The following is an 18,591-nucleotide window of genomic DNA, read 5'->3' as shown; positions in this document are numbered from 1 at the left end:
TTTTCTCAGTGCCTAGGACAGGGTACATGATGCAGTAAATGCTACCAAGCATCAATGCAAACAACAGTCAAAATGCTGTTTTGCAAGTCAGTGTTTCTCCCATATCTGGGGGAGGCTAGTTTTTCTTAAAGCCTTGCAGCTAACCTTTAATTCCCTCCCTTATCTATAAAGAATCCCCCTCCCAGGGCCCTAGAGAATTTCCACTAGGCACATTGTATTTCAGATCCTGGTCCGACTGAAGCATTCTGGGTAATGTTCACAGTTCCAAGCCAAGGAGCACAGCAGTAAGAGCATAGCACATAGCAACAGCTTGTTCCCAGAAGAAGATTTAAAGCTGCTTTGGAGCAAGTTACTTACCTCAGAGTCCACGGAACTCAACAATGTTTCCCAGATAAATTACTGTGGGTTCAAGGGGGAGAATCGAGGATGCATATTTCATGCCCTGCCTCCATACATAGCTATGCCTCCGATCTATAATATCTGAAATAAATTTGCTCCAATCTACATCTTTATTCAGTGCTCAGCATGCAGTAGAAGCTTCTGGTGAGAACAGTCCAGCCAGGGTCACTGGATTTCATGCTTAATATGATATATATATATACATATATATATAATTTTTTTCATTAAAGGTAAATCATACTGGAATCCTGAACCAACTGCTATTTAAATAACACCAATCAATGCTAGTTAAGGCACAAGAAAAAGCTGTATGAAGAATGTTTATCACAATGTGGCATTTTCAACCAACCGCAGGCTTTTGTTCTCACTAGGCTTTTCAGATTTATGAGTAGGGTTACATTGGACTTGATGCCCTACTCATAAGTGAAAGTGGTTTACTTTCCTGATGGTATTCGGAATAATGATAATAGCTATAATTCATTATTTATTATTGCTGTATTTATTATATCCCAGACATTCAAATAGCCTCTTTATATACTACAATACATTTCAAATGACTAGACCAAATGAGTAGAATCCGAGATGCAAAGAAATTAAATGTCTTGCCAAAAGGTAGAAATGGGATGATAGTCCAAATGATCTCTCTTCCTCTCCCCTTCCCCCTCCCCCCTCTCTCTGGACTATGTTCTTCATCCATGTGCTGGTTTGTCTCTACTGTGCAGCAGAGGTTTAAGTATTAGCTACTTAACATCTGCTTGACATTCCTCTCAAAGCTCCAGACCCTCACTCCCCTTCCCTCACATCTCTTCCACACTAACCTTCTGTGAGCCAACATCTGCCTCTGGGTGGCCAGACTTCTTTAGGCAGCCTTAGGCAGTGTTGTACCTTACAGATAGACACCCACCGTCTCTATCCTCTTTTTAACATTGGGAAATGGCTGGAGTCATTTAGGACTCAGTTGACTGTGCCTTTCCAGCTCTCACTAATAGTTTGTTCTTCTATTTATTATTTTCCTTGGTCTGGTATAACAGATCAAAGACCCTGCCATTGTCTCAGAACGACTCATCCTTTACCATGCCACGGAGAGGGCCAAGCATGGCATCAACAGTGAAGTCTGCTCACCAGGCAGAGAGGGAGCTTTAGGCAGGGTGCAGAAAGCAGCTCTCCACAGTGCTACAGGGACGCTCATGGCTTTTTATTCTGAAAGAAGAGTATCTCTTGGGAGGTCAAGCTAGAATGTTTGTGCTTATAATCTGCAAAAATTGCTAATAAACTAGAAATTTGGGTTGTAATATTTTTAGATAAATGAGGAGGAAAGAAAGTCTCTACTGCTAGGAGTTTAAATGCTGACATCCATAGATTCCAGATAAGCATTTCATCTCAAGTAAGACAAAAATAAATCTACGTACACATTTGCTCATATACAATTCATTCTTAAGGAAGTGGCTTATAAATGCATAGCATATTTTTATCTGTATGAAGAGTAACAAAAAAAACCTTAGTAAAGCAGAGAGCTTCAAATCTAACCTATTTCAGGTCCTCTGTCACCAACTATTCTCATGTATTTTATTTTTATTATCATCTTCAGAAACCCTGAGTTAATACCTGGAAGAGATCAGAACAATCGTCGCAATGTCCTCTCTAAAAATATGTAACACTTCAAGGCACTTTACATCAATTATTGTGTCCATTGTCACAACGATCTCCGATGGGTTGAAGAAAGATAATTTCCTGGGAAACACTAAGGTAAAAATCACATGAAATGATACAACTGAAGATGTTTATGAAATGAAAAAATCTATCTGCCATTAGCTGTGGTGTCCTTGTTAATATCATAATTACGTTATCTCCTAATAAATAAACGATGTTGAGATGCACACTAGCTTCTGGGCTGCCTTAAAGTCAAATAATGAACTAGTGCTGGCCTGGGAAAAGACAGATACTTGTGACTGCTTGTTATGTGCCAGGGATTTAGCATTATGTTATGTAATTTACAGCCAATCTCTAAAGTCAGGTTATTATTAGGTGAAAGAAGAGACTGAGAGCTTAGATCAAAACATGGATATATATACATAAACACATATACATATAACAAGCCTTCATACCGCAAATTGCCTGTACATGTTTTGTTCATGGCTCTCCCTTATCTCTGAGGAGTTGCCATCTTTAACAACACATTCTTCGTAACTGCATCCTAACAATCACACACTCCTTCAAACACACACTTACTCACTCATTCACACACTCACACACACTCACATACTCACTCACTCACACACTCATCAAACACACACTCACTCATTCACTCACACACACACACTCACACTCGCTCACACACTCATCAAACACACACTTACTCATTCATACACTGACACACACTCATCAAACACACACTCACTCATTCACTCACTCACACACCCTCACTCACACACTCATCAAACGCACACTTACTCATTCACTCACTCACACGCACTCACATACACACTCACTCACACACTCATCAAACACACACTTACTCATTCACTCACTCACACACACTCACACTCACTCACACACTCATCAAACACACACTCACTCATTCACTCACACACACACTCACACTCACTCACACACTCATCAAACACACACTTACTCACTCATTCATACACTGACACACACTCATCAAACACACACTCATTCACTCACTCACACACTCACACTCACTCACACACTCATCAAACGCACACTTACTCATTCACTCACTCATACGCACTCACATACACACTCACTCACACACTCATCAAACACACACTCACTCACACACTCATCAAGCACACACTCACTCACACACACTCATACACACACTCACTTATACACTCATCAAACACTCACACAATCACAAACTCACCCACACCCTTACACACTCACTCATTCACACACACTCACTCACACAGTCACAGTCACAGTCACACACTCACTCATACATCAGGCATGAAATGTGAAGAGGGATCAGACATATAATATCTATAAAATCTTACCAGGCATAGTAACTAAACTTGTAATCACAAGATTCAGGAGACTGAGGCAGATGGATTATAAATTTGAGGCCAACTCAGGATTCAAAATTAGACCCTTTCTCAAAACAGTAACAGCAGAACCTATAAAATTTTAGTATTCTTTGAAATATATGGACACAAATTACTAATAAATAAAGCTTCAGAGGAGTGTGATTTCTGTGTGTTCTTAGTAATGCACAGAATTTCACATGTATATTAATATATACATATGAAATGAGAAAATCATGTTTATTTTGTGAGCTTTCTTCATTTACAAAAGAAAGAAAAAGTGAATCTTTATGATAAACCCTACTTATTAAAGTCTAACTACTAGCACAAATTATTTTTTACAAATTTGAGGCATATTTTGTTTATAATTTCATTCCAAATATGCAGATTGCATTTATATTCACCAAGGAATGCCAAAGAGATTTTTAATTTGTTTGCTTCGATTGTTGTATCTTTTAGTTGTTTATTGTTATTCTTGGGCTTTTCAAAAGGCATCTTTCTATGTGGCTCAGATGGCCGCAGGTTCACAACTCTCTTGCCTAAGCTTCTTGACTGTTCTTATAATAGGAGTGCGGCACCGCATTCCATGCAAGGAATTTTTATACAAAGTGAAGTCAAACTAGATGGTCATCTGGACCATCTAGACCAATGTTTACAATCACACTACACAAAACGTTTTTTGCTTGGCAATTCTATCTGTGGTCTTTCCTGAATGCTAACATGTTTCCCATAGCTAGAGGAACCCACATTTAAGCCCAGGGGCGGTTAATTACACATTCAGGCTGTGTCAGTCTTTGAAATGGGTCTTTGCAGTTGTTAGGTTCTCAAGGGGTTGGTTTGGTTTGTTGGACTTCTTCCTTTCTGTAGACAAAGGGACCAAAGCCCTGAGTTTGCCTATGTTGCTGCATGTACTGACTTTCATAGAAGATTTGCCAACTTTCAGATAGGAATTCTCCGTACTAGGGGTGGGGAGTCGAGTTTGGAAGGACAGAGGGAAGACCTTCAATCAACAGAATGTGTAGTGTGATCAGAATTTAGCCCTGGCTCACTGTCAACATTCCGTCACCTTTAGCTCAGCCCTAACCCAGGGCTTACTCCTGCCCCATAAATATTCATTGTGTAGATCCCCTTGGATCCTTTTAAAATAGCAACCAAACACAGTCATATGCTTCCATTTGCTCCCGCTCTTGAGAAAGGTTAAAAGTAAATTGGGAGGCGTTCCATCAACTTAGAGACACTGAGAACTTCTTACCCAAAATAGATGCCAGATCAAAATGAAAATAGACTAGGTCTCAGGTACATTGGAGCAATTTGGCAAACAGTTGACTCCTGAGTTCTAGAACTTTTGTCATCTTTCCTGCTTTTTTGGTTTGCTGTGTGACAATGCAAAAGGAGGCTAGGTAAACTGGAAGACAGCAGGTTTTCTTCTGCCTCTCCATTGTTTAAGGTAGGAGGTTTTCACTAGGGTATTTTTCTTTCTATAATCTTGTGGAAAGACAGTGTGTGGGGAAGAGGGTTAATAGACATGTGGGAAATTAGACTGAAATGTCTTCATCGGATGTTACTCTATTGCCATAGGAAATCTCAACCAGTTGGCACTCCATACCCAAAGTGGATCAGTCTCCTTTGGTAGGCATATCTCTGGGAGAGGAAGAGAGAAAGTGGAAATGCTTGACTATTTTGTCTCAAAGGAAAAAAGATGCTTCCCCCAAATAGACTCCATTATTTGAGAAAAATAATCTAGAGGCGTACACAAGATGAGACTCCCCAAATGGCATTAAATTGCCCCCTTTGCCCTGCTTTTCTAGGACATCTATGTAACTGGGACTCTTCTCATAGAAGCAGTTGGGACCGAATGAAGAAACCTGTCAGGTGAAAGTGGAATGGAGAAAGTTGCTCTGGAGTTGGGTGAGAGGAAAGAAGAGCCCCTCCAACTTTCCCTTCAACTGACCCTGGAACTGCCTGAGAAGTCAGAATGGTTTGCCTTTCTTTGCAGTTAATAGCCATTACTAATTACACTTGGCGGTGTGACATTTAAATAAGAGGGTAACTGTTCTTTCCTTCTTCGAGAGAGGGCCATGCCTCATGTTAAGAGAAATAAGCCAGACACGGAAAAGCAGATACTGTGGTTTCCCTCACATATGAGAGACAAAACACACTGCTTTGGTAGAAGAGAAAGGTAGCAGAGTCTGCAAAGGGGAGGAAGGATGTAGAAGAAGGGAGATAAGTACCAGAACATTGCTAAACGTGAGCAACAAGCGCCATTATTCCAGAGCACTATGGGCCAACTACAGTTTACAATAACTATATATTAGAAAAGTAGGAAGGTTCTTAATACAAGGAACCAACAATAAGCTTGATTTGGTCATTACACATTATAAGCATTCATTGAAAGATCACAATGTCCCAAAAATATGTGTAACTATTCTGTATCAATCAAGAATTTCATCAAAAGTAGCCCATTAATCAGTAACAGTCTCATAACTTCATAGGTTATTGGGAGCGCAGACTACTGAGATACACCCCGACTCACTCAATGAGCAATGTCAGACCTGAGAAGCAATGACCTCAAATTGCTGGGTTGGATGACCTGTCCCAAAGCAAATCTCACAACGTCTGTGGATAGCAGTAGCACAGTAATAGAAAACTAAGCATGTCACTAGTATTTCTGTTCATGTGGGCAATGGCTCCCATGGCAGCTTACAATGTCACCCTATAAATTACATCCACATACGCTTACACACTATATAGCATCTAAAAAGCTGGAAAGAGGGAAGAAAGAAAGGATGAAAGAAAGAGAAGATGGAAGGCAAAAGTGGGGAGAAGGATGAGGAGGAAAGGAAAGAGGGAAAGAAGAGAGGGAGAGAGGGAAAGAAGAAGAGAGGGAGAAATGGAAAAAGAAAGCGTTGGAAAAATGTCAATTGATTCCATTTTTGAGAAGTTTGCTTACAAAGCCTGTAACTTGAGCCCCTCCATTTTCCCTTGGCCCATTGCTTTGTTGCTGTTTCTTCCAAAACTGTAAAATTCAGAACACCAAGTAACCTATGCATGTGACACACATAAAGGTATGGACGTTTACGTAATACCATTTGAGCAGTAATAGAATCTGAATTGAGGCAAGGCTATTTTAAGAAACAGAAACAGGCAAGGGATAGCCGGATACCTGGATGATGTCGAAGAATCAGAGATTCAGCTGTTAGTACCTAGGACACGGAGTACACCACCTACTACAAAGGGCATTTTTCATACCTCCTGACATAGAGCAAGGCTATAGAAAATAAACAGTACAGGGTGACCCAATGGAGAAAACAAAGAGAATGTGGGGGAAGTAGTGAACTTATATCTGAATGGATAAAGGTTCTTTATGAGGCCGACAGTGTCCAACCAGCTAGTTTATATATCCAGGTGAACCAAACTTCCTTTAAGGAAGTCGAGTCCAGTTTTCTCTAAGAAGATACAGCACTTGGGCTAATGAGGTTTGCATACTTGTGGTCATTCACACTGTGGGCCCTCTCTTATAGCTTCCTTCCTGAGAGATCTGGAGGAATGATAATTATCTAAACAATGACTATTTGGGAAAGGGTATATAGGAAGGACCAGCTCTCTTGATGACCCTGAGGTCATGGTTCTTCTATCCATACAAGCACCACGCTTTTTTTCTCTCTGCTGCTTGTCACCTCCTCTGTCCAAGTCACACTGTCACAAGAGCAGAGAAGATCAAAGCCAGCCAGAGTCCATTTATGAAGGGGGGCTGGGCAGCAACAGAGATGGTGAAGTCAGGGACAGATTTCTCAGAGATAATAGGGTGTTTCTCTTATCAAGCCCAAAGACATAAGAGTGCCAGATTTGATCTTTTAGGAAATGGACCTCCAGGCTATATCCTTAGATTCTAAACTTCTGTACCCTTCCATAAGCACATCCACAAAGGGGGCACTGTCCTGGAAAAACAATGTTTCCTTTTGCCTGTAAGTCCATTTTTAAATGAGAAAGTTCTGTTATTACCGATATGAAAGATAAACAGCCCTAATCAAGAAATGTGTGAACGCTGCAACAGTCGCACGCTACGAAAATTAATAAGCTGGGCATATTTCAGACAGGGAGGAGAGAAGCATTGCTTCGGAGGCAGGTGCCTGTAAATCTCCCTGAAGCAGCCCTGCTTTGAAATCTCACCAGCCTCAGGAAATTGCATTAAGCACAGGAAGACAGCATCTTCGGAAGCTTTGCATTCCGGGCCTGTGTTTCTGGTGAAGCAGCTCAAATTGGCAACATGTGCACATTTTTCAACCTCCTGGTCTGGACCATTGTTTGCACAGAGATAAGGCAGTTTTAAGAAATCTCTCCCAGAGACTTGAGAGTTCCTGGTTGTTGTGCATATTATCAGTCTACGGGTAGGTGACCAAATGCAGTATGCTTTGCCAAATATTTTCATGCTTTGAGCTTAAAAATGAGCAGAATTTAAAGACAAATAGAAAACTGAGCCTAAGTTCATACCATTAGTAACAGTAAGTAAACTTCTGTCATAACTCGACTAGTCCTCATTTACAAAGGTTACTGACCATGACTTTTTGCACAAAGCTTCTTCCTGAAGGTATCTGTGAGTCTCTTTACTTTTGGGTGGTGCTCAAAGGATAAGCAAGAACAAAACTAGTTTCACTGCCCCTTCTCCAAGAGACAGATCAAATGCACAAGGGTACTGTCAAGCTGGGCTTTCTGTTCTTTGGTTCGAATGTTCTTGTGACCAGCGACCTGACTGCGTTCCTACTTAGATACCACACATTTAAATTAAGATCCTGATGTTACGTTGCTGAAGACAGACAATAAAAATACACAAAACAGAAAAACAGCAGCAGAGGAAACTGCAAGACTTTGCAGTTCGGTAAAGTCAATCCAAAGAGTCCCTTTCAGCACACTTGTGCCTGAGAGAGGCAAGCACTTGTTTGCTGTACTTTGTCAGCTTTCATAAAGCAAATGACCCTGGTTAAATCAAATAGGTGCCATGACCTAGGACTGGACCATCAGGTCCAAATGGATGGGCTATTTGAAAGATGTCCCAACTCCCCATCAGCTTTGATAGGAAATGAAAGCAGAGAGAGGCGAACCACAGTTACATAAAATGCCTTTTCAATTTCTGCACTCTATTACCCTTTACTATTTATAGGAAAATGGTGTTATCGCCTGATTACTGAGAAAGCACACAAAAATCTCGCCTTCCAAATCTGAGCCAGTCCTTGACTAGTAATGAACAAAGCCAGGCCATCTGCTCTGAATATCATTACCACTTTGGCCATTTGGGCAAGGGATATATCTGTTCTCCTTCCAGGAGAGGTTTAAGACTGGGTAATTGAAGTAAGTAGACAAGAAAAGGAGCTGTTTGAGCAAACGGAATTTCCTAGTGAAAGCCTTATTCGTTAGGTTCTTATAACCATCATTTTAATTTCCATTTTTGGCCACAGAGTTAACCTTTTTGGGGTTCTCATTTTATAGAACAGTTCAATAAAACTTAATTTCAGAGTTTCTACGGTAAATGCTATGAACAAAAACAGGCATGTGGGTGCTGTGAGTCACTGATCGCCCCCACCCTGCTTCCTGGTGACTCTCCATTGGAAAACCAGAATATCGGGGCTGAGCTAACATTTCTTCCTGGAATCACACTATGCCTCAGGCCATGTTAATTTCCTGAACTAAACAGTCTCTAATCTGCTGAAAGGCAGCTGGCTAACTGCTGGTGTCTGGCAAGTCCCCATCTGTCCCTTTGCTGGGGTCTCTTCCTGCTGCCTCCACTTCCCCTTTCTCTGGAACAGGCATCTCTCTTTGTTTTCAGGGGTCTCTCCGCCTGAACTTTCCCTTCTATGCCTGAGAACTTGAGCTCTTTCCTCTCTACCTTGCGGACCTCAGGCTTTGTCTAAGTGACAAGACACAGTTGTGTGGACTGTAGTTACCGCGCCGGTGGTGGTGGAGGTGGTGGAGATGATGACGGCGATGGTGGAGATAGGGTGCTGATGGCTGGGGAGCGCAGGCTGTGCGGCGTGGCAAGAGGATGGACCGCGGAGGCGGTGGAGAGTGGGGTGCAGAAGGGATGGAGTGCAGTGGGATTGCAGATGGGAGCTGTCCACGCGCCGAAGTGCTGAAACGCCGCAGCCATGGCACCGCTAGAGCGGGGACGGGCGGGGAGGCGCTGCGAACACAGAAGGAAGAAAAAGGCAACAAATACCTTCACACCGCCGCCCAGGCTTGCTTTGAGAATGTGTTTCTGCAGGTGTCCTCGCGGCTGAACTGGGTGGGTGATATCCCCTACCCTGGCAGTTGGATCTCAGATTTCTCTAGAAAGCTGTGAATGAGAGCCCGGGCTGCACTGGGCTGTGATTTGGGTAGGAGGCGTGTGCGCCAGAGACTCTGTCCTTCTATACCAAGCCTGGCTTTCCCCTGGGTCCTAAATGCCTCCGCAGGTTGGTCTCACCCATTCAGGCAATACAGTACTAAAGATTGTTGTAACCTTTTAACAACTGGGGGGTAAGTAGTGGAAACAATTTCTCTCCACATTTAAAACAGATTCTCTCAGGCAGATTATTTCAAGTTCCAGGTCCGGTGTACATAAACTAGACAAATGGTAAAGCATCATATGCCTATAGAAAAATAATTATTTTTATTAGCAGATGACATTCAGAAAATGGACTGTCGGAAAAGGCTCAAATTAAGGCTCCATCTTGTCAAAATAACGGGTAAGTTAAATCCACCAATGAAAATTAAAACATTAAAGAACGAGTATGAGATGTGTATCTTTTTAAAGATCTAGGGCTATGAAACATTTTCTGAGCAGAATAATAAAAGAAATCACAGGAGAGAGGTCAGCAGATTTGAATGCATAAAATATTTCTTAATCTCGAAGATTGTGAATGTAAATTTATCACTTGGAAAAAATACTGCAAGTATGTGTTTCATGCATAGCTATTTCATAATAAAAGGAAAATTGCTGAAGAACTAACAAACATTTTAAAAGTCAACCTCACCACTAAAAAGCAACACATAATTTAATAAAGTACCAAAGACATGCCAAAAGAAGAAAGAGATAGAGAAACAGAGAGAGAAAAGCAAAAGAGCAACGATGTATGGTTTGGGATTTAAAAAAAAAACATTTAAATCTACTCAGTATCCCATATCCTAAGTGAGAAAGTGTAACCTTCCTACAGACCTTCGGAATGTATTTCAACATTCTAAAAAATGTACATGTTATATACTGTCTTCTAATTCAACTCAGCAATTTGTGTGTTTACGCATATAAATTTCATTAATGATCACAGAAATTATCAAAAACAATAAACTTAATTTTATACAGGCTGCAGGGTTTTCTGGATAAAAGCTACATTTCTGAAGAGTAAAGGAAAGAGAAATGTTTGCAAAATAGAAATGACGGAGACAAGACACAAATGCAGCATCCAGCCCCAGCCTCTGCTCCTCGCGTTGGATGGGGCATTGGGTAGAAGACATAACAAGTAAGTGTGCTTTCTGCTAAGGTGACTCAATCTTCTTCCATGTATTTACCTAAATTTGCCACATTCGTTTAAAAACTGAAAGTTGATGGGTCTCTTTCCAATATTCCTATTATATAGTTCATCATGACTTTTAAATAATCTTCTAGCTCTCACATGTTCTCTCTCTCTCTCTCTCTCTCTCTCTCTCTCTCTCTCTCTCTCCTTCCCTCCCTCCCTCCCTCCCTCCTGCCCTCCCCTCCTCCCTCCCTGTATGTGAGATATATATATATCCTGTGGCACAGGAGAGCTCCACTTTGTTCACTGCTGCTTGTAAGCCACGGAAGGCTGCCTGGGACTTCACAGTACTTCAATAAATGTCCTGGGTGCAAGAGTAAATGGATGGATGACATAACCCACAACACATATATGTGTATTTAAAGTATTTTATGAAGCTATGAATTTTGTATGGAAATTGATCTGAACAGGCTCAGCACATCAAAATGGTCTGCAGGGGATGCTGAACTTTCATTGCTCAAGCTTAGTTAGAGGGATGCCTTCAAAGGCATGGCTCAGCTCATCGTAGACACATGCAAAGACACTAAATGAGAACGTGTCCAAGGAAAACACTTTCCCTAATTAATTCCCTTTATGCTGTCTCGGTTCATGCACATGCTTACTTTAATCATTTCTCTGCCTCTCTCCTCCCCGCCCCCAATCCTGTGCTGTCGTAGTCCCTGTCTTCTTTCATGTTGTTCACTTTCCATCGTGTTAAATTCTACATATGAGAAAAACATGTGATATCCGTATTGTCTTGCCTGGCTTACTTTGCTTGATATGGTGATTTCCAGTTGCATCCACTTTCCAGCAAATGACATAGCTTCGTTCTTCTGTGTGGCTAACATAATATAATTTCCTGTATATCTGTTCATATCCTAAGGGGAACCTAAGCCAGTTGCATGTATTGGTTATTGTGCAATGGACGTGACTGAGGGGATGTCCCTGTGGTGCGCTGACGTCGATCCCTCCAGGGATATCTCTGGGAAAGATGAAGCTAGATCACATGGTAGTTTTATGATAAGGTTTTTGAGTGATATCCATGTTTGTTTTCATAGAAACTGGACTAATTTACATTCCTACCAGCATGCAAAAATATTTCTTTCTCCCAATCCTTGCTAACATTTGTGTGTGTGTGTGTGTGTGTGTGTGTGTGTGTGTGTGTTTTCTTGATAATAGACATTCGGTCTTGATTTATGCTATTTTAACACTTTGGTGGGCTGGATGTAGTAGCAGAGGCTTAAAATCTCATACATTAGGAATCTAACATGGAAGGGTCCGGGGGGAGTGCCAGCCTGGACTATATATTTATTTTAAAAAATGTTGTACAATTTCTCTTCTTCTGAGGTGTAGTATTGATTGACACCAGTTCTCCCCTACACACACACACATACATACATACACACACACACATACACACACACATACACACAAACACACACATACACAAACACACACACACACACACACACACACACACACACACACACACACACACACACACAGACACTTCTTTCTTGGTTCTATCCCTGCTAAGAGAAATGCAAGCCAAGACAAGGGCATTTCAGAAGTGCGTAATTCTATAATGAGTAGTTTTTCTTGAAGTTGACCTGTACTTTGATGCAGTTTGCTTGACCAGTGTTACCATTTGGATAACAAATATTGATCGAGACATTTGAATGACACCATTGATAACAGAGCTGGGTTCTATATACATTCTAAGTGATAGAAAAAATCAGATGCATGAGATCATAATATGCTGATCATATAAATGATGATGCTATTTGTATTGGGAAAACCATAACCCCATAGTTCATTAAGAGGGGTGCGTGGTACTACAGAAGCTACTAACTAGAGGAGTACAATCTTATATCCTAAAGTTTAAACATGCAAGCTTAAAATTCAGGTTTACTGAAAATAATGTAAAGGGGCCTTGTGTTTTGGTTCTGTTTGTTTGGGAGACAGAGTTGCATGTAGTCCAGGGTATCCTTGAATTTACTATGCTGCCAAAAGCTAGCTTTGAACTCAGGATTCTTTTCCTCTGCCTCCTGAGTGCTAGAATCATAGGTCTGTGTCAGCCAGGTCAATTACACTGATAATGAAATCAAATGTATTTGATATATGTGAGCACTTGGGTTTTTTCCCAACAATGACAGCAACAGTGTGTTCTTCCCCTTCTCCTCTTCACACCCTGCTTGCTACCTCTGTATTTTTTTTATAACTCCCATTTCTCTATCCCAATGGTTCTCAACCCTCATGCTGTGGTGAGCTCCAATCATAAAATTATTATATCGCTACCTTGTAACCGTAATTCCTTACTCTTATGAATCATAATATAAATACCTGATATGCAGGATATTTGGTATTTGATCCCCAAATGAGCTACAGTACATTATGATCTAGACATGGGTTGGTAAGCAACATGTAAAGGTTTATCCACATGGAGGATGCATTGAAGTTGAAAGTGCAAGAATGGATTAGTACCCAGAAGAATTCTGCTGTTCATGAAAGAGATAATAGGATGATATTACAATGGCCAAGCAACAAGCTTCTGGACATCTGCCTAGCTTAAATGTTTAAGAGCTGAAAGAACTTATGAGAACTCAGGTCAAATTGCGAAAATGAGAACATTCTATCTAACTAGATCATAGTTCTGTGACGTGTATCTCAATATGGTCTCATGAAAATTGTCGCTGGTATTTTTATTATGTAGTGTATAGGTCAGATTTGAAGTCCCAACGTTTATATACTAGTCAGAATAGCCTAGAAGATATTGACAAGTAAGAACTATTTCTGCAGCCCTAGTCCTCTGGCTTCCCGTAACAATGGCTTCTTTCTTATTCTCACTGAAGGTGAGGGATGAAGAGAGGAGGCGGTGTTAACTGCATAACCACCTAAGTACCTACCATTCGAGGGATTATTGCACTGGGGAGCAGTGACGCTTTGCACCTGCTCCTGAGCTTCAGCACAGACCATTTCTGCACACGACACGTAGTCAGAGTTAATCCAATGGCCCCGCCTGAATGTAAAGGAGCTGGGAATGCTGGCAGTCATCAAAGTATCTCATGACAGTCACCTTACACACCAGCTTGTTCATATAACTATGAATAAAACATCTTAATTTTTTTTTTGCTTACTATGTGGAACATGCTGAATCCATCTCCAAAGATTCCTTCAACCCCTATGCCTGTTTTCGATCCCAGATCTCTAGATCTTATGTGACTGCCTTATGCCTGCTGTGTCCAAATGTAGAACTTCCTGCTCTAAAGATGTAGAATCTAAAAATACAAATCATCCCCAACCCCCTCCCATAGGAGACAAACACAGAGTAGCAGACAGTGGCATAGTAGGCAATGATAAACACTTAAACCAATAAGGAAAAGATGGGGACATCTGATTCTCACTGAGTTCTCCTTTCTGAAATCTCACCGGGGAATTTGAGGGAAGTTCTGTACAGAGGGCTAGGACACTTGCTTTGTGGGAGAAGATTCCCACGCTGTTCACTTACCCTCTTGGAAGCATGGCAGTACTGTCTGGAAAAGTCTTTTGGCTTCTATCACCCTACTCAGACATATATAGAATGGCAATTGTGTAAAATGTCCTCAGCTGAATTCCAGTTTCCAAGTTGAATTTCAATTGCAGAAGAATTGAGATCAGAGCAAACACTATATTCTTTGGGGAGAACTGTATAGCCAGCTGTCACATGGTTAGGGGCTAGAGAGATGGCTTAAGGTTAAGAGCACTCACTGCAGAGACCTTGACAACAGAATCTTGCTTGGTCTCCTTTTTCTCTTCACCCCCATTTTGGCCCACAGGTAGAAAGCCTCTTTGGGACCCTGAATAACTGGGTCCCCGCTGGCGGGGACAAGTGGCGCCTGAACAGGGACCCCGAAGCAAGGCCGACTACAGGACGACGGAGATAAGATAGCTGCAGCGGGAATTGAGGACTCTTCAGGCCGCATCGCTCGTGCGTCGCTGGAGAGGGAGGGAGGACAATGATACCAGGCAGATTATAGGCCTTACATAGGAACAGTTAGTCAAAAAATCTCATTCTTTATATATCCAAAACAATAATGCTGGAGACAATAATTTGGTATAAAAGTCAATGTATAAATACAAGTGCTCAGTGTCCTCAATTTAATCCTCAAGGACTTATCTTAATAAATAATATTTTAACAATATTTTAGTAAATAAAAAAGGGGAGTTATCCCTGTATGCTAAAATATGCTCCTTTTATTTCAATTTTAAAATTTGGATGCCAAGAAACACTCTGAGTTTATGGCACCCTACAGCTAGGCATACTTCTGCCTAGGTGAAATAGAAAGATCCACATATTGGCATGATCCTGTTCAGATATTTTATATGGGGAAGAGGGAATCTTTGTGTTTTTTCTACAGGATGCTACAAGAGTGTGCCAGCTGCCAGAGGTGGTTGCTGAGACTTGCTGATCCTGGGAACATGAAGATTCAGCTCTCCTGGTTCGGGTCCCTGGAGTCATTCCTGTGTCCTTAGAGGAAGATGGAAGATTCCCACTCATCTTTTGTCATCACAGAAATTCTGGCGTTGCTGCAGTCATTGTGTCCTGTCCCACCGCGGCCTGTGCTCCGACCCTCTGTGCACTGCTGCTTGCTGGAAGCTGCTGTGGACTGGGGAACTCTGCCCTGGTTTTGCAGATCTCAGACATGGTTCCATTGCCTGCTGGTTGTTCCAGAGAAGAATGACCGATCCTGAACTGTCCTGGGAAAGACCTTGGCATTTTCGCTGCTATTGTAGCAGCCATTACTGCTGCAGCCATTGTGTCTGCAGTGTCTGGAGTTACCCTCCCCCAATCTATTGTTAGGCAAGCACAGTGGGTGAACTTTCTGGAGTAGTTGCTAACAATTGGGAATTCTAAATTTTATTACAGGAGCGGCTTGACTACGGCCCTTGGTGGTAGCAGCTGAGGAGAACCAGATGAGGTGCCCACTACTTATCGGGAGAGGCTCAATTTCCACAATCTCTTATATTAATGCCATCTGGCTCCTACTCTTTCGCCCCTGGGCTCAAGTAAGAGGAATGAGAAGATGATCCAATGTAGCTATCCTCAGGGACGGGCAACTTCCTCTGACCCTTGACCAATCTAAGACATGGTGCCTTGGGGGCGACAAGGTGATCCTATGACAGATAAGGCTGGGGTTCAAGAGGTCGATCCTAAGACAGAGGTGGCTACACCCCGTTTAAATGTACGGGCCGGTCAAATGCTCCTCTGCCCAGTTTCTCCCCCAATAACACACACGTATAGCCCAGAACGGTGTGTTACAGCATAAGTTCATTCCTAGCCATTGGGGTGCAGTCCTAACTGCAAGAGTGGCTCGCCATGGCCGAGCTGGGCACTCTGTGAGGCATGTCTGATCTATCTCAGACCACTACTTCCACCTAATGGTCCTTTTTAAAAAAAAAAAAAAAAAAAAAAAAGAATAACGGGGGAGATGCAGTGAGCCGTATTGGATTTGGGCCTAGCCGCTTTGTGACTGCATAGCTCAAGGTGGCTACTTGACTCTGGGCTGCATGGCCACAGAGGTTTAACCTTGAAATGACTGCCATACAGACTTGAGATTGTTGAACTAAGAGCCTCTCCCAGGAAGACCCTGGGAGCAATGACAGGATGTTTCAGCCTGAGCAAAACACCGGATGTCCCTGAGCAGATTCCTAAGAAGGAATGAACATGTTTCAAAGAACATGTCCCCGGAAGACTGTTGCCTCTTTGTTAGGAGGATATCTTGCAGTGTAGTGATTCACCTTATATCCTTGGGCACTTCCCAAAGTCCCCCACCCTAAGCTTCAGTTCCCACTTCTATTCCTGCCTCAGAGCTTTAAATGCTGTACATTCCTCTCAATAAACGAGACCTTGACAACAGAAAAAAAAAAAAAAAAGAGCACTCACTGCTCTGGCAGAGGACTTGGGTTTGGTTCTCAGCACCCATGTCAGGCAAACTCTTTACCCTCTGTAACGCACGTTCCAAGACACTCAATACCTCTCCCTGGCTTCAGCAACCATACAATGCATGTATACTCATGCGAACATGAACACATCCAAGTAAATAAGCGTTTTCTTGAAAAACGTACCATTAAATATTTAAACATTCCAACATTTATCTCCTCAATAGACTGGCTAGGCAGCAAATTTTAAAAAAATAAGAAAGCTGAGACTGGATGCTTAAGGAAAGCAGTACTTCTGTCTTAACCACTATCAGGGGCTTCCTGATGATTGAAGACAACAGTTCAGTATTTCTTGGAGAATTTGGTAAGCTGAATTCACAGACTGGTCCACAAAAGCTGTGGTCATGTAGGAGTCCAAGAGTTCTCAACAGCTTTGATGTGGGTGATGGACCTCACACTCCTGTGGCCCAAAGTTTCACTCAGATTTCATTCAAGTTTCAGCTGGAATGTCCCTGGATTGACACATTCTCACATGCTCCAGGCGTGTGCTTATTAAAGCAACTTAGTTCCTTTAGAATAATACTAAAAAGTTTAAGGTTAAATTGATTTCACATCTTGTTAAAACACTCTAGCATAACACTCTAGCATACTAGGAGTTTTTAAGTTGCCAGAATCGATGGACCTTGAATATGGCTCTTAGGGAAAATGGGGGTAGGGGTTTCAAGGGTCTTTTTCTCAAGTGTTTTTTTTCTTTTTGAATATTTTATTTTATATTTGATATTACAGTAGTACTGCATCATTTTACCTTCCCTCGTTTCCCTCCAAATCGTTTCATACACACACACACACACACCACACACACACACACACAACTTTCTCAGTCTGTAGATTGTTAACTGTATGTTTTCAGGGCTGACCATTGATATTGATGTGCTGTTCCCTTGGGTAGATTATTTTTCCCACTCTCGGCAACTTAGTTTCCCGTAGTTTTTTGTGTGCGATTGAGGTCTCATGCTCTTTGCTCCGTCCACTTTGGCGTGTCTATTCTTGTCGTCCATGTTCAGATCATGTTTATGCAGTCATGCCAGCAAGACTTCATGAGTGCCATAAAGTCTTCTGACAGTGCTAGGAGTTACAGACTCCCCGAAATCTCCCTGCTTCTCTTGCTCTTACAGTCTTCCCACCCTTACTTCTACAACATTCCCCAAGCTTTGTGTGTACAAGGTATTTTATAGATGAATCTTCTGGAACTGGGCTGCACAGCTCTGGATTTTGATTGGCTGTGATTTTCTATGATGGTTTCTGGTGGAAAGTCCTTAACATGAGGGTTACATTTATTTGTGATGTGAGTACAAAGAACACTCTATAGTTAGGGATTACGCTGGCTTAGTAAAGTGATGCTTGTAAGTTCTTTACCAAGATCCATGACTTTACTAGCCCAAGCAATTGGCTAGGTTTCAAATGCTTTTTAAATTTACCTCTTCTTTTGAAAACATGAGTTGATTTGCTTTTAGAATATGTCAAAACTTTAGATTTCTAGAAGCTTGTAGTCTTATTTCTTTTTGCAATACCAGGTCATTTCTTGCTTTATTGTCTTAAAAAGTGCAGTAAATAATATGACATACATGCTAGGATGTTGTGTAAACTATATAAACACTCTTACTCCTAACATATTGCATGTAAAAGATTTTTAAAAGCTTTTTGTA

General features: G+C 41.6%; 1 protein-coding gene across 7 annotated transcripts in view; it reads right to left on the bottom strand.

The window, feature by feature from the left end:
- Clvs1 (clavesin 1) overlaps positions 1–18,591 on the bottom strand; it is a 294,395-nt gene that overhangs the window by 186,088 nt on the left and 89,716 nt on the right. The window contains exon 1 of one of the 7 annotated variants that reach the window (NM_001108969.1): positions 9,655–9,811. The exons of 4 other annotated variants lie outside the window; for them this stretch is intronic. The gene's annotated coding sequence lies outside the window, so the exon portion shown is untranslated. Of the gene's footprint in view, positions 1–9,382; positions 9,519–9,654; positions 9,812–18,591 lie in introns of those variants that run through there. 2 more of the 7 variants (XM_017593530.3, XM_017593531.3) reach the window with 2 other exon arrangements.

The sequence above is a fragment of the Rattus norvegicus genome, chromosome 5 (genome assembly GCF_036323735.1).
Source record: "Rattus norvegicus strain BN/NHsdMcwi chromosome 5, GRCr8, whole genome shotgun sequence".
Lineage (NCBI taxonomy): Eukaryota > Metazoa > Chordata > Mammalia > Rodentia > Muridae > Rattus > Rattus norvegicus.
The sequence above is the reverse complement of the archived record's forward strand: the minus strand, read 5'-3'. Positions and strand labels throughout refer to the sequence as shown.